The sequence below is a fragment of the Pan troglodytes genome, chromosome 13 (genome assembly GCF_028858775.2).
Source record: "Pan troglodytes isolate AG18354 chromosome 13, NHGRI_mPanTro3-v2.0_pri, whole genome shotgun sequence".
NCBI lineage: Eukaryota > Metazoa > Chordata > Mammalia > Primates > Hominidae > Pan > Pan troglodytes.
The window spans coordinates 140,904,600-140,926,318 of record NC_072411.2 but is presented as its reverse complement, the minus strand read 5'-3'; the positions used below and the strand labels follow the sequence as shown (position 1 = coordinate 140,926,318).

The following is a 21,719-nucleotide window of genomic DNA, read 5'->3' as shown; positions in this document are numbered from 1 at the left end:
GGCTCTAGAGGGAGTCCAGCATTCAAGAGTTCATCACCTGTGTAATCAGGACACAGAGGAGAAACACAGAGGCTAAGGGAGCAATAGGAGGTTGCTCTGACCTGGCTTGGCAGGTGCTGATCTGAGAACACCAAGGTGTGTATAGAATGGCTGGAAGTGGGCCCATACTGTAGAATGGAGGGTAGCAGAGGTCAGCCAGGTAGACCAAGCAGCATGTGCAAAGGCCCTGAGGCCTGGAGTGGCTGGAGAGGAAGAGAAAGAAATGCAGGTGAGGCTGGCAGGCCGAGTCACTGGTGAGCACCTGGGGCAGCCAAGCAGTTGATTTTGGATTTTATCCAAAGAGCAATCTGATATTTTTTAGTATATTTAATTAACATACAGTAAAATTCATTCTTTGTGGTGTTTTAACAAGTGCACACTGATGAACCCACCACCACAGTAAAGATGGAGCAGTTTTATCACCCAAAATATTCCCTCCTCTGCCCTTTACTGCTGCTAACCACTAACCCGCTCTCTGCTCCTATAGTTCCACCATTTCCAAAATGTCATATAAATGGAATTAAACAACATACAGTATAGCTTTGGGATCTGGCTTCTTTTGCTTAGCACAAAGCATTGGAGATGCCCTCGTGTTGTTCCATGGGTCAGTAGTTTGTTCTTTTTTTATTGCTGAGTGAGTGGTGCTGCCTTGTGTGGATATACCATGGGATGCTCATCTGTTCCTCAGGTGAGGCACATTTAGGCTGTATCCAGTTTTAACTGTATCCAGTTATGATGAGGAAAGCTGCCATATACATTCACATACAAGTTTTTGTGTCCATAAGTTTGTGCTTCTCCTGGGTACATGCCTAGGAGTGGGATTGCTGGATCACATGGTAGCTGCACGTGGGACCTCATTAGAAATTGCCATACTGTTTTCCAAAGCGACTGTGCCATTTTGCATCCCCACTGGCAGTGTCTAAGGGTTTCAATTGCTTCATGTCCTCGACAACACTTTAAACAGTCTTTGTAATGTTTGCCATTCTAGTGGATGGGAATGTGGTGTCCACACGCACGTGCCTGAGGCCCTCTGGGCACAAGACAAGGTCTTGTGGCAGGAAAGGCAGAAAGTAGACCCAGCCTCCAGGTGGTTAAGAGGCATACTACCGAGCAGAGAGGAAGGTGAGAGGAGCAGACATATTCTATTTAATAGTTTAGTAGCTTCATTTAATAGACTGGCAGGAGGGCTTCTATTTGAACACTTGCCTCAGGCCCCCAAATGGTAAAAGCAGAACTGTTTTTTATTTTCAGGAAAGGTTAATGCAGCCTTGGTTGGTTTGGGAGAGACAAGTATCTAGGAGAGAGAGAGAGAAGTGAATGTCTCAGGGTGACTTTGGCTTCCTTCTGCCTGTTCTCAAACACAGCAGGAACCTCATGTCTCTCTCCCCCCGGCTCTCTGGCCCTCGGAGGTCCACCTGCCATGACACTGCCTGGCCTTGGTGGCCATTTTTTCTGTGCTTCATGCTGGAGCAGCCCATCTAGAGGGTCTGAGGGTAGCAAGCTCTTCTGTCCACATGAGAAGCAGACCCTAACCTGGACTTTTAGCAAGCCCTCCTCCACCTCCTGCCCTGGCCCAGGGGCTTTAAGTGCACTCTTTGAATCAAAGTGAATAAAAATTCAGAATTTGCAAACTCAAAATTCAGCTACAAGAGCCTGAGGTCCAACCCCACTGTGCTTGGTCTAATCAAACAACATGGGGGGAAATCACAAAGATAGGCACCTTCTCCCAGGCTCCAGAGGGCGCTGTCTCTAGAACACACTCTACGGCTTAACTGGGATTGGCTACTATATAGTTTAGCTGTGCCCCTATCCAAATCTCATCTTGAATTGTAGTTCCCATAATCCCCACGTGTCGTGGGAGGGACCCAGTGGAAGGTAATTGAATCACAGGGACAGTTACTCCCATGCTGTTGTTCTCATGATAGTGAGTTCTCACGAGATCTGATGGTTTTATGAGGGGCTTTTCCCCTTTTGCTTGGCACTTCTCTTTCCTGCTACCACGTGAAAAAGGACATGTTTGCTTTCCCTTCTGCCATGATTGTAAGTTGCCGAAGGCCTCCCCAATCATGCTGAAGTGTAAGTCAATTAAACTCTCCTTTATAAATTATCCAGTCTTAAGTATGTCTTTATTAGCAGCATGAGAACAGATTAATGCAGCTAGTAAGACCACAAATGTAACTTCACCACAACACACACTGCCCAACATCACCTAATTTGTTCTAGACGCTCCCATGGGCAATCCAGGTAACCGTGTATATGCAAAAGAAGATAGGTCGGCAGTGGGGGAAATGGCAGTTGTTGCTTACTTAGATTTTGAACAATGATTCCTTTCAAGGTTCTTGAGCTGTCCTCCACATCACCCCTGCTATCACCAAGAAACTGACACCTTCCGTTAATCTCCAACAAAAACAGCAGGGATTTCAAAACAAGGGGTCCGATTTTCAGCTATCCCTGACTGCCAAGTTACACTTGAGTAGGTTTGGCTCCATGGGAGACGGGGCCAGGAGTGGGCCCTGCTGCCCACAGACCAGGGCTCCCAGTCTCTGGGATAGATGTCGAGGTGGAGATCCATTTTAGGATGCTTACTCCGGCAGGATCCACATCCTGAGAAGTCCTGCTGTGACGGAAGAGCCCTGTGAAAATATCCCTTGACAAGGAGAGGGTTTGGGGAGACACATACAGCACTCAGCTGTCCTTCTTATTTTTCAATGCCAACGATAACAAGGCTAAAGAAAAGAAGTCAGGAAGAAGCTCTACTCTCCAAAATGTGGCATTGTTAAATGCATCCAATTACTGTGTCGGAGCAACTCCAGAGAGCATCCCACCCACCTGTTATTTTTTCTTATATCATGCAGCTCAGGTCATGTTCTCTAAGAAAAGAATACAAAGTGTGTAATAAGAAAAACACCTTGAGTGAAGAGAAAGACAAGCACTGGAAGGCCACGTGTGGTTAGAGCAGCTCGGGTTGCTGCAGGATCGCCTTCGGCCAGGCAGAGGAAAGCATCTGAAAGCGCAACTCCAACCTCCTAGTAAAGTGTCAGTGAGATCCCAGGAGAAAGGCAAACACTGTCAGTGGCGTGGGAGAATCGAGTAACAGAAGAACAGGCATGCCAGAGCCTGGGAGGAATGGCCACCCACCTGCTGGTTTGCCCAAGCCCCTTGTCTGCATGCACCTTCCTCTCTTCATACATCTAAGAATCTAACCCAGGAAAGAGGAGGGACAGACCCCAAATTAACAACTTAACCTTAAGACCCTGGAAAAGGGTCTTACTACCTTATTACCTATTACCTTAATACCTACTACCTTAAGACCCTGGATAAAGGAAGAAGAGTAAAATCAACCTTATCCATTGCAGGTGGGATTGTAAGATGCTGCAGGCACTGTAGGAAACAGTCTGGCAGTTCCTCAAATGGCTCAACACAGAGTTACCACAGATTCCACTCCTAGGTATGCACCCAAGAAAAATGAAAACATACGTGCACATGAATACTTGTATATGTATGTATGTATCATGTTCATATGTTCATAGCATCAAAAACTACAGCAAACATTCAGCATCAGTTGGCTTCTAACCAACTTAGTGAGATTACCTCACAGTAGGGCCTGTTTGCATCAATTCCTATAACTAGAGATAGCATCACAAACTCCAAGGTATGCTAAAAGGCAAGAAAAAAGAGTCTAAAAAGACAAATCAAGCATCAGAACAACAGGCTTTGGAATTCTCATAGAGGGATGATTGAAATAGTAAGGGCTGTAATGGAAAAAGTAGGCAACATGCAGGAACAAGTCGGCCCTGTAAGCAGAGAAATGAAAACGCTAAGAAAGAATCAAAAGGAAATGGTAGGAGTCAAAAGCACCATAGCAGCAGTGAGGAATGCCTTTGCTGTGTTCATCCACAGACTGAGCACAGCTTAGGAAGGAAATCAGTGAGGCTGAGGAAATGTCCATAGAAACTTCCAAAACTGAAATGCAGAGAGAAAAAGGAATTTTAAAAAGCAAAGAATAATCCAAAAACTGTGAAACAATTGCAAAAGGTGTAATATACATATAATGAGAATCCCAGGAGGAGAGGAAAGAACAAAAGATCTATTTGAAGTCATAGTGGTTGAGGATGTTCCAAAGTTAATGAAGGACACAAAACCACATGTCCAAGAAGCTCAGAGAACACAAAGCAGGATAAATACCACAATGTCTACCTAGGCATATCACACTCAAATTGCAGAAAACCAATGGCAAGGAGAAAATTTTGAAGGAAGCCAGAGGTTAAAAAAAAAAAAAAAAAGAGAGAGAGAGAAAAAAAGAAACACGTTACCTATAGAGAAGAAACAAAGAGAATAACTACATCAGACTTCTCTTCAGAACCATGTAAGTAAGAAAAGAGGAAAGTAAAGCTTTGGAAGAAAGAAACCACCAAACTAGAATTCTATGTCGAGAAAAATTATCCTTAAAACGTGAAGGAGAAATAAAGCCTTTCTCAGACAAACAAAAACAGAGGGCAGCAGACCTGCCCTCCACAAAATCCTACAAGAAATTCTTCAGGGAGAAGAAAAATCATATAGGCCAGAAATTCAGATCTACATAAAGAAAAATGTATTAAATAAAAATAAATGAAGATCAAATAAAACTGCCTATTCTTTCCTGTTTTTAACTGGTCTAATAGGTAATGGTTTGCTCTAAGTAATAATTAATAATGCAGTTTGTGATTATAACATAGATAATTGAAATAGATGACAGCAATGTTATCAGGGATGGGAAGGAGAAAGTGAGAATACTCTGTTATAAGGCACCTACACTGCCACGAAGCTATATAGTGTTATCTGGAAGTGGACTAGATCCATTATAAATGTATGTTGCAAACTCCATGGCAACCAATAAAAAAAATTAAGTATATAATGGACATGCTAAGAAAGGAGAGAACATTTAATTATACAAAATGCTCAATTAAAACAGAGAAAGCAAAAAAAAGAACAAGATAAAAAATGAAACAAAGAACATCTAAATTGTTAGAAAATAATCATGAACATGGTAGATATTAATCCAACTGTATCATCAATGATCTCTCTTAATGTGTATGATCTAAATACACCAGTTAAAAGACAAGTGGTCAGAGTAGATTAAGAAACCAGACCCAACGATATGTCGTCTGCAAGAAAGCCACTTTAAATGTAAACACACACATAAATCAATGGATGGAGAAACGTATACCACGGTAACATTAATAAAGAGAAAGCAATAGTATCCATATTAATTTCAAACAAAGTAGACTTCATAATAAGGAAAATTAACACAGATAAATCAGGGCATTATATAATGATAAAGGAATCCATTCTCCTAACATTCCTGAAAGAGGCAAAGCTGATAGAATCATAGGGAAAAACATAGAAATCCACTAATACAGTTGGAGATTTCAACATCCCTCTTTCAGTGACTGATAGATCCAGCAGACAGAAAATCAGTAAAAAATATAGTTGAACTGAGCTACAATTAATCAGCTGGACCTAACTGACTTTTTTTTTTTTTTTTGAGACATACCCTCACTCTGTCATCCAGGCTGGAGTGCAGTGGCACGATCTTGGCCCACTGCAACCTCTGGCCTCCTGGGTTCAGGCGATTCTGCTGTGTCAGCCTCCCCAGTAGCTGGGATTACATGTGTGCATCACCATGACTGGCTAATTGTTTTGTATTTTTATTAGAGATGGGGCTTCACCATGTAGGCCAGGCTGGTCTCGAACTCCTGACCTCAGGTGATCTGCCTGCCTCAGCCTCCCAAAGTGCTGGAATTACAGGCATGAGCCACAGCGCCCAGCCCTAATTGATATTTATAGAAGACTTCATTCAAACACAGCAGAATAGACATTTCTCTCAAGATCACATGGAACATTTTACTCAGGTAGACCACAGTCTGGGCCCTAAAATGCACCTTAACATATATTTAAAAATATAAATCTTGCAAAGTATGTTCTCCAGCCACAAGGGAGTTAAACTAGAAATCAATAATAAAAAAATAGCTGGAAAAATCCCAGAATATTTGGAAATCAAACAACACACCTCCAAACAACATATGTGTCTCACGGGTCAGAACATTGCAGATAATATGTGTTGCCTAATCAAAGAAGATCAAGATGCTTACAAGAAACAATCCTTTCAATACATCAAGAACAACATTAACTCCAGACACGACAGCAGAGATGTATAAGAAAACTCACGCTGCTATATAACAAAATACAGTCTAAGAGAAGCCCAAAAAAGAAATTAAAAGAAGAGGTGGAACCATTCCACAATATCCCTTGCCCAGAAGAAAAAGCAGGTAGCTCAAAAGAAGGCAAGCTTCTTCAGAGCCCAGGAGTGGACTGCTGAGATGAGAGCTAAACCAAACCATAATTGTCTATAAGGACTTTGAAGATAAAGACAATAAACTTGCTGACAAATAAATAAGTCAGCTAACAAATAAATAAGTAAATAACGTGTCAAGAAGTCTAAAGAGAAATATTTTGAAATAAATGAAAATATAACTCATCAAGATGTGGGGAATGCAGGGAAAGCATTGCTCAGAAGAAACTTGATAGTAGTTAATGCACATATTAGAAAGGAAGAAATACCTAAAATAAGTAACCTAAGTTTCCCACTTAGGAAATTAGGAAAAGAAGAACAAATGAATTCCAAAGTAAGGAGAAGAAAAGAAATAATAAAAATTAGTGCAGAAGTTAATAAAATTGAAAACAGGAAATCAATAAAGAAAATCAACAAAACCACAAGTGGGTTCTTTGAAAAGTCCAATAAATTTGACAAACCTCTAGTCAGGCTAACCAAGAAAAAAAAGACAGAAGACACGTATTATTAATATCATAAACAAAAGAAGATGATCCCTACTGATCTCATACACATTAAAGGATAATAAAGAAATACTATGACCAGCTCTTTGCCCACAAATTTGATAATTGACATGAAATGCGTTTTATCAGAGTTTTGCAGTTTTATAAGACACAAACTAACAAAATTCCCACAAGAAGAAACAAATAATCTGAATAAGCCTATAAATATTTCTAAATGAATGAATAAATAACAATCTTCTGAAAAGACAGCACCAGACCTAGCTGGTTTCACTGACGAATTCTACCAAACATTTAAGGAAGACCTACTGCCAATTCTCTACAAACTCTTCCAGAAAAATAGGAGAGAAAAAAAATCACTCTCTAATTTATTCCATAAAGCCAACATTACCCTAATGCCAAAAATAAAGAATTACAATAAACTACAGATCAATATGTCCCATGCATAGGCACAAAAATTCTCAATAAAATTTTAGCAAATCAAATTCAACCGTGCATAACATGAATTATACATCACAATCAAGTGGAATTTATTCCACGTATTCAAGGCTGGTTCAACATTAAAAAATGTTTTAATGTAATTCATCATATCAACTGCTAAAGAAGAATGATTATATAATCATCAACTGAAGAAAAAAAAACTGTTGACGAAACCAACATCCATTCATGATCAAAGCTCTTAGTAAATAGAAATGTAAGGGAATTTCCTCAACTTGATAAAGAACACCTACAGAAATCCAACAGCTAATACGATACTTAATGGTTAGAAACTGGATGCTCCGCCCAAAATTGAGATCAAGGCAAGGATGTCTTCTCTTACCACTATTTATAATTAACATTTTTACCAGAAGTCCTAGCTAGTGCAATAAGACAAGAAATAGAAATAAAAGATATACAGATTGGGAAGGAAGAAATAAAACTCTTTATTCTCAGATGATGTGATTATTTATGTAAATAAAGTATCCCAAAGAATCAACAACAAAAAACCCTGGAACTAGTAAATGATTATAACAAGGTCAAAGGATATAAAGTTAATACGCAAAAATCAATTGCTTTCCTATGTACCCACAATGAACAATTAGAATTTGAAATTTAAAATTAAAAAATTCATATGAGTATAAAAACTAAATACTTAAGTACAAATCTAACAAAATATGTACAAGACCTATATGGGGAAAACTACAAAAATCTGATAAAAGAAATCAAAGAAGTTCTAAATCAATGGAGATATATTTCATATTTATGGATTGAAAGGCTTAATATTGTTAAGATCTCAATTCTTATCAACTTGACCTATGTATTCAGTGCAATCCTGACCAAATTCCCAGTGAGTTATTTTGTGGATATTAATAAATTGATTAAAGCTTACATGAAAATCCAAAACACTCAGAAGAGTCAACATAATACTGAAGAAGAACAAAGTCAGAAGACTGACACTACCCAACTTCAAGACTGACTATAAAGCTATAGTAATCAAGACAATTGGTATTGGTGAAAGAATAGACAAATAGATCAATGGAATAGAATAGACCCACACAAATATAGTCAACTTATCTTTGACAAAAGTGCAAAGGCAATTCAATAGAGAAAGCATATTCTATTCAAAAATGATACTGGAACAATTTGGCATCCATATGCAAAAAAAATCGAGACACAAACTTCATGTCTTTCACAAAAATTAACTCAAAATGGTCATAGAGCTAAATATAAAATGTAAAACTATAAAATTTCTAGACTATCACATAGGAGAAAAATCTAGGTGACTCTGGGTTTGGCAATGAGTTTTTAGATACAACACCAAAAGCACAACCTATGATAGAAAAATTAATAGTTTAGGCTTCCCTAAAATTTAAAAATTCTGCTATGCCAAAGACACTATTAAGAGAGAAGAAACAAGCCACAAACTGAAAGAAAAATATTTGCAAAATACGTAACTTATAAAGAACAAAATATACAAAGAAGTCTTAAAATTCAAATCTAAGAAAAGAAACAACTCATTTAGAAATGGACAAAAGACTTGAACAGATATCTCATGAAAAAAGGTGTACAGATGGTGAATTAGTATATAAAAAGATGTTCATATCCATTTGTCACTATGGAATTGTAATTAAAACAACGAGACACCACTATTCACCTGTTACAATAGCTAAAATCCAAAAATCTGACAATTTCAAGTGCTGATGAGGGTTCAGGGCAACAAGAATTCACATACATTATTGGTAAGAATGCAGAATGGTACAGCCACTTTGGAAGGCAGTTGGCCATTTCTTACAAAGCTAAATACAGTCTTACCCTAAAATCCAGCAATTGTGCTCCTAAGTACTTACTCAATTGAATTGAAAAAGTATATCCATACAAAGACCTGCACAAAAATGTTTATAGCTATCTTATTCATAATTGCCAAAAACTGGAAGAAACCAAGATGTTCTTTAATGGGTGGATGTACAAGCAAACGGGTACATCAATACAATGGAATATTATTGAGCAACAAGAAGAAAACCACAGAACTGTGAAGACAGGGAGGGACCTTAATTGCATACTGCAAAGTGAAAGAAGCCAGTCTGAAAAGGCTGTGGTCAGTATTTCTGTAAATCTAAAACTGTTCTAAAAAAATGTGTATTCATTTTGTAAGAAGTTTTAAAAAAAGGGGAAAAAACCCAGAAACTTTATGAGGAAGTTATAGACTTTCCGAAACAGCATTAGATTGTCCCAGGGCTTGGAACTGGAGTTTGAGTCAGTCTTGCTCAACTCCCAGGTGGCTTCTAATTCACACCACAACCTTCTGAGACTAAGCGTTGGCTTTAATGCCCAGTTGTAAATAAAAGTCTGGAAGTCTGGTTACTGCACGCCTTTTCACCCAAGAAGTCCTCATGACGACTTCCTTTCAGCTTTCTCAAATTCAGGGCTAAGTTGTAATTGTCAAAAGATTTCACAAGTCCATACCTAGTTCTGCCTTGACCATACACTCACAAGCTCATCACTAGTGGTGCAGACTGCACAGTGCTTCCTAAGGCCATTCCCCACCTGCCCATTCCGTTCCCAGCATGCATTGTGCCTGTACCACTTCCTGAAAGTCTCAGTCTCCTTGCTCTTTCACCAAAAGTTCATTTATCTGTTGTTTTTTCGTCAACTTGAAATACTTTAAAGTGTAACATACAAACTGTAAAATACAGAATTTTTTTCAATGTTTATAGACATATAGGCATAATTTATATTATTCTTTGTGAGAAAGAGTCTTGCTCTGTTGCCCAGGGTGGAGCACAGTGGCGCAATCAAGGCTCACTGCAGCCTCAACCTCCTGTGCTCAAGGGATTCTCCCATCTCAGCCTCTTGAGTAGCTGGGATTACAGGCATGCACCACCATGCCCAGTAAATTTTTTCTATTTTTTATTTTTTGCAGAGACAGGGCCTCGCTATGTTGCCCAGGCTATTCTTGAACTCCTGAGCTCAAGTCATCCTCAAGCCTCAACCTCTCAAAGTGCTGGGATTACAGGCACGCGCCACAGTGCCTGGACAATTTATATTCTTCATATATAATCTTAAGTGCATTCATTCATCTCAATGAATTTTTACAAATGAATAAACTCCTGTAACTATCACCAAACTCAAGATATAGCACGACCAGCATTCTGGTTTTTTTTTTTTTAACTTGCCAGATGGAGATAGAATGTATCTTTCTCATCTCTGTTGTTTTAAGTTTTATGCACATTTCCAATGCAGTCCCAGCATTTTCAGCGCTCCATGTCTTGACTCACTGGCGTCCATTTTAAATGTTTCCTGCTTGCTGCCTGCATTGATTCAATGTTGCTTTTTACCAAAACAGAGGAACTATAGTAAACTTCTTCAACTTAGAGCCTTCTATTAAGGGGGCTGAATTTATTAGATTGGTGCAAAAGTAATCGCAGTTTTTGCACCAACCTAAGAATTTTATGATCATGATTGCCACATGGTTTAACTTCAAAGCAATTCTGTGCTTTTTGCAGAGGGGAGCTGAGGCTTCGTGGAGTTGAAGGTGAATTTCCCAGGCAGGTGGGAGAGACTGTACTGAGAGGGCTCCCAGGGAACCCAGCTGCATTCAGCCCAGCACTGTCAGCAGTGGAAGGACTTACCTGACCACCCACAGGGGCTTGCCTTCCACAGGCATGTTCTCACACTCCAGCCCGTGTCAGACTCACCTACAAGGCTCTTCCTAGCACAGGCTTCTGGGCCCTATCCCCAGGGTTTCTGATGCAGTAGGCCGTAGGGTCTCAGATTTTGCATATTTAACAGGTCCCCGGGTGATGCTGGTACTGCCTTTGGGGGACCCCACTCTGAGAACCGCTGTGTTGCAGCAAGCTGGGTCCCAGCAGTGATGTAGGGAGGGGCAGGCTGTGCTAAGCCTCAGCTAACAGCGCGGCCGTCCACGGCTCCTTCTGTCTGAGGTCCCTACTGAGGAGGGAAGGAATTCTTCCCAGAACTCAGCAACCCAGGAGCTTTCCAGGGCTCTGGGTACCTCTTCCTGATCCGTGGTTCTGGAAGACTTGGGGTAAGAAAAGTGCCTAGGCAGCGAGGTCCTAAGGCGTCTTTATGGAGACATTGCCTGGGATCATGGCCAAGGCTCAGGCTTCAGGGGCAGGAGCTCCAGGCTGGCCATGCACTAGCTATTGACTGGGCAGGGGCAGGAGCAGTGCTAGCATGGTGCCTGGCACAGAGCAGCTGTCATACTTTGCACATGTTTTGGCAGATTTTTCTTAGATGGTGGTATGGGGGTCGTTGAAGGAGCCCTCTTGTGTGCTAAACTGGGCTTGGACCACCTCAGCTCTCCTGAAAAATGGGCAGGGACTGGGAGCCTCATGGGTGTCATACTAAGTCTGACCCAATGACTGAGACAGAGTAAACAAGGGGTGGTCTCTCTGCCCCCTGAGTTCACCCTGTTACTAAGACCCTCGTCATATTGAATTTCAACGGCCTGGTCACCCATGAAGTTCTTCAGCTGGACCGGGGTTTCTCAATCTCGACACTGTTGACACTTGGGCCTGTATAATCCTTTGCTTTGGGGGCAGGGCTGTCCTGTGCATTATAGCGTGTTTAGCGGCATCCTTGGTCTCTACCTAGTAGATGCCAGCAGCAACTCCCTGACATCAAATCACGACAGCCAGAAATGTCTCTAGACGATGTCCAGTGTCTCCTAGGGGCAGAACAGCTCCAACTGGTAACTGCTGAGTTACACTGGGAGCTCCCAGGAGGGAGGAACCACACCTTCCATCCCTGCACCTCCAGGACTAGCACATAGTAGGTGCTCACTAAGGGGACATCGAATGTATCCAACCTGCCTGGTCAGATATTCAGCATTTCATGCTCATTATGATATTTGAGTCTCAAAACCACCCGTGAGGAAGACGTATGTGAGAGATGAGGAAACCGAGGCACTGCAGGTGGGGCCACTTGCTCAAGATTTCCTGGCTAATTAGCAACGGAGGCAGGACTTGAACTCCATGCTCTGTGCCTGACTGATTGGCCCTAAGACCAGGGTGACACCCTCTGTCCCACTGGCTTGCTTCCTCAGCACAGGAAAGGAGCTCATGCATGTGTCTGGACTCATGGCCTCAGGCAGGTCCCAATTTCTTTGTCCTTCCCAGCAGTCTCTCCACGGGGCACTTTGAATTCTGCCAGGCACAGCCTCCCAAGTTCACGGTGCTTTTTGAGGAATGACTTCAGCACTAAAACATGTTTCACATTTAAGGTTAGGCAGGCCCTGCTTACAGCGGGAGCTTACAAGATCTCTAGCCCTTCTGGGGAAGGATATAAAAGGCTGACTTGAATGTTATGAAAGCTTAGGAAAAAAGGAATGCTAATGATCATACAAAAATAGAATGCCAAAGGAAGCTATTGCCAAACTGAAACAGCACTCAGATTCTGGGATAATGGACACATGAATCACAGCAAAGGGAAAAAAAAGTGAACTGGCGTTTCCCCTTTCATCGAAGTACTGATGATCATAAGATAAATCATGTTTGGAGAAGAATCAAAATGATTGGATTAAGTTTTACTGCAGTGTTTCTGACTAATCTTGGACCCGGGCAACCTAATTGAAAACTTACATCTGCACGGAGCTGGAGAGTTTGAACTCTCCAGCTTTAGTAACTCACCGCTGCAAGGCAGGCACAGGCCCGGGAGTGCCTTCCTCCACATAACTGCATTGTTCTGAAGACACAGATCCAAAAACTCGATTTTCCCACTATGATTTTACCCAGAAACTTCTCTGAATTCGTAGATTACAATCAGATAATGGTCCATGATGTGAGCATCCCTTTGCCTGGCAGGCTGAAAGTCAAGATAGCCCTAGCTCCAAGCAAGCATTCCGTTTTTTTTTTTTAATGAGAGAAAAGAGGCAACAATTTTTAAGTGACCTTGCTGTTTGCTTTTGTGAAGTGAAGTGATCTCCCCACTGCTGCGATTTTAATAAGCCCGAAAGTTCTCCTAGGTGCCCTCCAGGGAGGAATTTCATTGTTCATCTGCACTCAATGTTCCAGAAATACCCTGCACCCATGAGCAAATCCTAACATGACTTCCAACTTGGGAGTGGAATTTGCCAAATAAATGAGTTGTTCTAACTGAATGTCCCGGGCCAAGGCTGGCTCCTGTGACGATGCTCTCTGCTGGGTCTAGAGGCGGACCCTGTGGTTGACAGGCTCCCAGATGTGCACCCCTGGGCTGAGCTCTGCAGCCCAACGCCCCTCCCATCCACTGAACAGACCTGGACCATTCCAGAGGCGCCAGCTTCCCTCTGTGACCCTCAGCCTCATGCTTCCAAAGGAGGGCAGGAGATGACAGTGTGTGGGGGCACAAGGGTAGAGAGGAGACAAAACAAGAGCTCACTGAGAAATGAGGCAGAGGTGTTGTGCAGGTGCCAAGGGCCTGCGTTTCTGACTCCTACAGAGCTGGGTAGGAACCCTGGTTCTTGTCTTTCCCAGCTGTGACACCCTCAGCAAATTACGTAAACCATGCAACCTCCAGATATCTCATCCATAAACCGGGTGTTGTCATGAGAATGGAATAACACGATGTGCTTAGTAAAATGGAATGTCAATTACATCCACATCCCTGCACAAATGAGTCCACGAAAAGCATGGTGCAAGTGGAATCTATAGTCACGTGTAAGTCTTGTTATATGCAAAAGCATTACTCCTTGCTGGGAGTCTCTCTCCACAGGACTCGATGTGCCACACAGACAGAAATAGTCCCGGTTGCCTTGTCCTTTGCACCTAATGTCACACCGACACGGAGGAGATACTCAGTAAACATTTGTTAAGGGAAAGAAGAGCTTGGCACGGGTTCCCTTTTTCTTCCATCTCAAACCCAGTGCTATCCTCGGGGACCCCTCATTCCCACCTTGCTCTGCACACATCTCACCTGGCCCTTGCCCTGTGCCCTCCTGACACCTACTTGGGACATTTCCCCAACAAACCTGGTGTTCCAGACTCGGAAACCGGCTGTCAGCATTGGTCCTGCCACTGTCTGCCTGCCTGCTTCCGGGCGTATTGCTTCACTGCTCAGAGCCTCAGTGTCCTCGTTTGCTCTTCCAGGAGACAGTCATAGTGCAGGTTTGCAGCAGACCTATGGCTCTTGAACTGTACTCCACAAAATCCCACATGGTTCTCCCGCCAGAACCTCTGGAGGCCTCATCTCTGGGACCCCACCCTTCACATTAGCCAAGGCACGCTACTTTTTCAGTGAACAGCTGCTGAGAAAGATATTGCTTCATTTCTAGGTGAAGTTTCGTCCCTCTGGACTGAGAGGTTCCTCCTCAATTCTATCTGTGCTGCGCAGGGCCCAATTTGGGACCATGAGGGATATGAGGTGTCCCAGAACGAGACCATTACTTCTTTCAGGACAAGCGGTTAATTCAGCAATGGGGAACCCTGCTCTCTGTGAGAGGCTTCCCCACATCCAGAAGCCGGCCAGGCTCATGTTTCCTTGGGTAGCGAGACCTCCAGAGAGTTTGGGTCTTTCCTACAGGACACAGGCACATGCAGAGATGCTGGTCTGTTCTAAACTACCCATTCTAGGCCAGGCATAGTGGCTCACGCCTGTAATCCTAGCACTTTGGGAGGCTGAGGCGGGAGGATCACTTGAGGCCAGGAATTTGAGACCAGCCTGTGCAATGTAGTGAGACTCCCATCTCTACAAAAAAAGAAAAGAAAAGAAAAAAGTAGCCAGAAGTGCTGGTGTGCACCAGTAGTTCCAGCTACTCAGAAGGCTGAGGCAGGAGGATGGCTTGAGCCCAGGAGTTTCAGGTTACAATGAGCTATGATGGTGCCACTGCTCTCCAGCATGGGTTGCAAAGTGAGATCCACTCTCGAAAAAAGCAAATAAATAATTTGAAAAAATATTAAACTCTCCCTTCAAAACATTCACCATCTCCTGAACTTTGTCTTCACCACTGCCCTAGAACACCTTGCCTACTTCTCAGACAGAATGAGCACCGTCTTGCCCACCCCCTTGCCCACACTTCCTGTCAAGCCTTACACTATCCCCAGCAGCACCACTGACTTCATCACAAAATTGAGTGGCCACACGCCTTAGACCATGCAGGCTACCATAATAAAATACCACAGACTGAATATTTATAAACAACAAAAATTGATTTCTCACAGTTCTGGGGGCTGGGAAGTCCAAAGTCAAAATGGATTTGGTGTCTAGTGAGGGCCCACTTTCTGGCTCACAGATAGCACCATCTTGCTGTGTCCTTACTGGGTGGATGGGACCAGCTAGCTCTCTGGGGTCTGTTTTATAAGGGCACTAATGCCACTCATGAGGGTTCTGCCTTCCTGAGGCAATGACCTCCCAAGGCTGCTCTTTCTAATACCATCGCATTGGATATTAGGCTGCAACATGAAACCTACATTCAGACCACATAGATCTGGTCAATATGGAGATGGTTTTAGACTGTTTACCACTTACACTAACGGCATAAGCAACATCATCATAATGTCAGCTTTCCACATCCCTAGGATGACACCAAATTAGAGAAGCCAGATGACAGACATGAGGCGTGGGTTGCTCCATTGGGATATCTCACTCTAAAATACAACCAAGCACCTTTATAGCTGGAGCTATGCCCTAAGGGGGGCATGTGGAAAGTTTTACTTCTCACTGGAACCAGGGAAGTGGATAAGACAGTGTCTTGTGGCAGCCCCTCACAAGACAGGGAGCCTCCTATAGGACAGGGAAGTGGATGGAAAATGACCTACAGATGACCCTTACGAGACTGCCCTGCTTGCTGAATCCCAGGAAGGATCACAGAGTGTTCTGCCAAGACATGGGTCCGACTGAGGCTGAGACTCACCTACGCAGAGACGCCCAAGAGCTCCATGGGGGAGCCTTTCCCTACTCTGTCCTCCTACCTTCCTTCTCATTGAGGACAAGGTGTCTGTCCTCTTGTCTAAGGAGAAACTCACCCTTAGAACGTTGGATTTACTAAAACTCTCATTGAAAACCTATTTAATCAATGATTGTCCTCTCTTCTGAATCTCCTTCCTACCCAGCCCCTTAGCCACACCTACCTTAAAAAGCAAATAATCCACCAAAACATATACCTCTAAGTCTCCCCTGGCTCCTGATCCTCTCTGGTCCTTTCTGAGTGAACTCTCTGACCATCCCCTGAGTGAATCCATTCACACTGCAGGCTCCAGCTGCCCTCTTTTTGCTGGAAATGCCTAACCTGACTCCTGCCCCGTCCTCCTCCAAGCTGCTGCCATGGAACTCTTGCTGATGGAGTTTATCCACCTGAATGCCAGAAAGGCATCTCAGATCCCATAAGTCTGTGCAACAGCCGCATCTCTGTCCCTTGAGCCTGCTGCTCTTCCTGCCTACACCTCCAAGAGCACGCTTACAGAAGCCAGAAATTCGGCAGGCAGCCTAGACATTCTTCTCTTGTAGCCCTGACATCCAGTATTTATTTAGGGCTACACTTTGTTAATTCTTAAACATATCTCTTTTCCCCCCTGTACTTCCCTTTAGTATCACCATAGTTTTTGCATCAAGATATATAACCTCATTAGCAGGTTTCTTTTGAAAGCTTAGTACTAAATATGTTTTAGTACTAATATGTACTATATACTAAAGTGTTTTATTAGATAATTATTATTAGAAATAAAATGTCTGAATAGTCCTATATCTCTTTGAACGGTTTGAACTCATAACTAAGGACTTTCCCTCTAAGAAAACAGCAGCCTTAATCGTTTCACTAGAAACATATCAAATATTCAGGGAGCAAATACCACCACCCTTACACAAATTATTTCAGAACACAGAAAAACAGGAACACTTTCCAACTCATTTTATGAGGTCAATATTATCCTGAAACAACAACAAAAAACAGACATGACAAGAAAAGTACAGAACAACTTCCTTCATTAACATGAATGCAAAGATCCTTAACAAACTAATGGTGAAAAAATTAATGAGATTTTTAAAATGACAAATATAAGATCATTTTCGCAGATAGTCCACTGATGCTTTAAGTAAGGGGCATTCTATCTTTGAAACACATTTCAAGCTACCAATCTGAGAAGGAGTCTAAGAAAGAGAAAAAAAAAGCCTCTGACATTGGCAGCAGGCTGGACACTCACAGCTCAGTCCTGGTGTTCCATGTTGAACATAAGCAATCTTAAAGAACACAACATCAGAATGATATGGTTTGGCTGTGTTGCCACCCAAATCTCATCTTTAATTGTAGCTCCATAATTCCCACATGTTGTGGGAGGGACCTGGTGGGAGATAATTGAGTCATGGGGATGGTTTCCTCCATACCATTTTCGTGGTGGTGAATCAGTCTCATGAGATCTGATGGTTTTATAAGGGGAAATCCCTTTCACTTGGTTCTCATTCTCTCTCTTGCTGCCACGTAAGACATGCCTTTCGCCTTCTGCCATGATTGTGAGGCCTCCCCAGCCATGTGGAACTGTGAGTCCATTAAATCTCTTTCTCTTTATAAATTACCCAGTCTCGGGTATGTCTTTATCAGCAGTGTGAAAATGGACTAATACATCAGACGAGTCCTTTCATTACCATGATAAAGTGAGGCAACAAACACCACCACTCTGGAGTCTTGTCTAAGCAGAGACAACAACAGTATCACGTGCAAAGTACCAAAACGCGCCCTTCTCCCATCTAAGAAGAATGGCAGGTGCTTCCTTACCCATCACAGCCTCACTCTGACTTTCCTCCCCTACGTAAGATTCCTTGGGTTACACAGAGAATTACCTCTGCAGAGAAAAGTCCCCCTTCCTTAAACTCTTCCCCCAAATCACCAAGCACAAGCCCAGATCACCATGGTGTACATTCTCCTTTGTGACGCTGAGCGATAAATCCGACTTGCTTAACTATAGATGTGTACTCAGTGGTCTTCAATGCTGGAGGGCACTGAGAAATTAAACTATATTATTTTTTGTTGAAATTAAACTATATTATTTTTGTTGTTTTTCATCCACTTTGTGTGGCAGAAGCCCATGGTACTGAGAGATGACAACGTGCTAGCAGCCCTCGCTTGCTCTCGGCGCCTTCTCGGCCTCCGCGTCCACTCTGGCCGCGCTCGAGGAGCCCTTCGGCCCGCCGCTGCGCTGTGGGGGCCCCTCTTTGGGGCTGGCCGAGGCTGGAGCCAGCTCCCTTTGCTCGCGGAGAGGTGTGGAGGGAGACGCGGGGCTGGTCGCGGTGCTCGTGGGCCTGCACCGGTTCTGGGTGGGCGTGGGATCAGCGGCCCCGCACTCCGTGTGGCCTGCCAACGCCTGCTGGGTTTGACTGGAGGCTGGCTCCCATGCGTGGACCCCCCTTCCCTCTTCGTGGGGTCGTTGGCCACGATGGGGTGGCCTCCGTCTCTTTCTCACTTCCCCCCTCTTCCTCTTGGTTGTCTGGAATTAGCTCCCTCTGGGCTGCCAGACTGTCTGGGCTAGGTGTGGCAAAGTCCCGCTGCAGCGCCAGGGAGCGGTGAAGCCAGCTGGGCTTCCGGCACGGGTGGGGACTTGGAGAACTTTTGTGTCTAGCTAAAGGATTGTAAATGCACCAATCAGCACTCTGTCTAGCTAAAGAATTGTAAATGCACCAATCAGCACTCTGTCAAAACGGACCAATCAGCTCTCCGTAAAATGGACCAATCAGCTCTCTGTAAAATGGACCAATCAGCAGGATGTGGGTGGGGCCAGATAAGGGAATAAAAGCAGGCCACCAGACCCAGCAGCAGCAACCAGCTTGGATCCAGGTCTATACGCTGGAAGCTGTATTCTTTAGCTCTGTGTAATAAATCTTAATGCTGGTCTCCCTTTGGGTCAGTGCTGCTTCTCTGAGCTGTAACACTCACCGCGAAGTTCTGCAGTTTCACTTCTGAAGTCAGTGAGACCATGAACCCACTAGAAGGAAGAAACTCAGGACACGTCTGAACATCTGAAGCAACAAACTCCGGGCACGCAATTTTTAAGAACTGTAATGCTCACTGCGGGTGTCCGCAGCTTAATTCTTGAAGTCAGCAAGACCGAGAACCCACCAACTCCGGACACAGTACTTTGATATCTTTCGCTCTATTTGCGTTTTTATGTAACCTTATATTTCTGACTACTTTAAAGCTACATATTATTAAGTCAACAAAGTTTAGCAGTTTTTATATTCACGGATTTTGTCTTTTATTATAACGTGAACTTTTTTCCATTTGATGCTTTTCAAATACTTCTGAAGCATTCTTAAATTTTTGCTTTCTTTGTATTTGTGTCAAGTAGACGCACTTTTTCCCCACTCTTCAATTTTTTCTTTTATGTGTTAATACATTTTTAAGTGTTACTTTTAAGCAATTCCTCCTCTTCCTCATATTTCTTGATACGGTGTTGAGCATCGATTTGCTTGGAACTGTTTGGTTCATTTGATGTTTGCAATCCTCGAAGGCACAGCTGTGAGCTCCGTTTTTTGGTTGAGGTAATTAAGTGGCAGGGTAAAGACTCAACAGCTAATCAATGGCCAACTGAGATTTGAACCCAAATTTATCTGGTTCCAAAGCTCATGCTGTGTTCCATGGTGCTTGGAGTTTTTTTTTCCCCCCACCAAATCTGGGATTGTCGGAATTTTGATTAGAAAGAATGAAATATCTATTTATGACTATAATGCTATTATGACAAGAAATCATTTAGCCAAATTTGCCTTTGGATGAATTGTGGGTGCCAAAAGGCCTTTGTCTTTTGGGCAAATTGGCTAATTGACAAACTACCAATTAGTCATTTTATTTGTTTTAATTTCCAGCTTTCCGTACTCTGTGTCTTTTAAGTTGTTTGTGCCAGAACGGTGCTATGTGTATCATAGATGCTCAGTAGTTATCTGTGGAACAAGTCACTGGTCTATAATGATATTGTTGCTGTCAATCTACTTAAGAACCAAAAATAAACTTTTCTTTTAATTCCCCCCTTATATAGAATAAGTCGCTTCGCATGTTTCTCATTCTTCTTTAACAATCCCTGTTCTTCCTCCATCTTCTATAATTTACTCAGAAGTAAATACGCAGACTCTTTTATTATTAAGTATTTTTCTCATGTAAAGTACACTTTTCAAGTTATTTTCATCTTTGTCCTTCCATTTTATATTCTGCTTTGCTTTGGTGTATTTCCAGTTCCTCTCTAATGCTTACTAATTTCAATATCCACCTCTAGACCTATACGAGGACTTGCTATTTGGGGGTGGTTGATTTTTATTTGCCCCCTGATGGTCTAGTGCAGGTTTGGAGAAACTCAGGAACGAGGAATAGTCGTGCAGTGTCTGAGCCTTTGCCCTCCTGAGAACTGCTTTTCAGTTGTTTTCATGCACACAGGTTGCAGTGCTCAGCCCTGCCCCATTCAGCTCTTGAGAGGCATTCTTCTGGCTCCAGCAGACTCAAGATGGGAGAGAATGGAGACAGAGTCTCCAAAGCACTGTGGAATGCAGTGCATTCTGTAGATTTTTCATTTGTTTGGCCGATACAGACGCAGAACATGCAATGCTATGCCACCTCCCTGGCCCTCTGCCCCTCCTGCCTTGCCTCATGCTTTGAGGATTCCATCTCTTCTGAGTTGGAGGAGCCGCCACCTCCCAGCGCACTTCTTCTGTGTAATACTGGGTTGCACAGTAGAAATCGTTATCCTCGTCTGAGTGTTGAGCTGGGAAGAGGGAGCAAGTATGGACTAGTAGGGTGGTGATTCACCTACCGTTTTGGTGACCCTGTGCTTGTAACCCATCATTGGGATAGGGCAGCACGTCTACATTAATGACTCAACCTCCTCCTATCCATTGGAATGTGAGGCTCCGCTTCAGAGGGAAGAGAACACACCACCTGGAGCTGAGCTGCTCGAGCTTACCCTGCACCGTGAGAAGGCTTCATCAGCCGTTGTCCCCAGCAACCTCCACTGCTGATGGGTCTTCTACGCTTCATTTGCTAGTCACACCGCCCTCTTGTGGTGGGGCCGGGGGAGTGTGCACACCGATTGGTTACTCGGAAGCATTCGCATTTGCTGTTTCCCTAGAAACATTTGTTAGGTGGCACAGGTGTCTCCTGTAAGTTTCAGGGGACGTGAAACTTACAGAGAGCATATTCTCTCCTCAGACCCTCTCAAGCTTAAAAGGCTTTGTTCGGTTCATCCCTTTCATTCTCTGTTGAGGAGACCGAGGCCAAATCACCAAAGCATCTTGCTAAAGCCTTTAAATGTCCACATCAAAACCCAGGTCACTTTTCCAGGGTTCTTTCCCTTTACATACAACCTGCATCTAATCACAGGAATTGTTTCTGCCATTTAGATTTGGTGTGGCATCCAAGAAAAAACTTTCCTGAAGGGATTAGGATTCCAAATGTTTGGAAATAC

At 43.1% G+C, this 21,719-nt stretch overlaps 1 long non-coding RNA gene across 1 annotated transcript; it reads right to left on the bottom strand.

Moving 5' to 3' along the window:
* Nucleotides 1-1,179: 1,179 nt before the first annotated feature.
* On the bottom strand, nucleotides 1,180-21,314 carry LOC134808027 (uncharacterized). Its single transcript, XR_010149960.1, has 2 exons — nucleotides 21,219-21,314; nucleotides 1,180-1,333 (listed from the first exon to the last, which is right to left on the bottom strand). It is a non-coding gene; the product is annotated as an uncharacterized LOC134808027 (long non-coding RNA).
* Nucleotides 21,315-21,719: the final 405 nt, after the last annotated feature.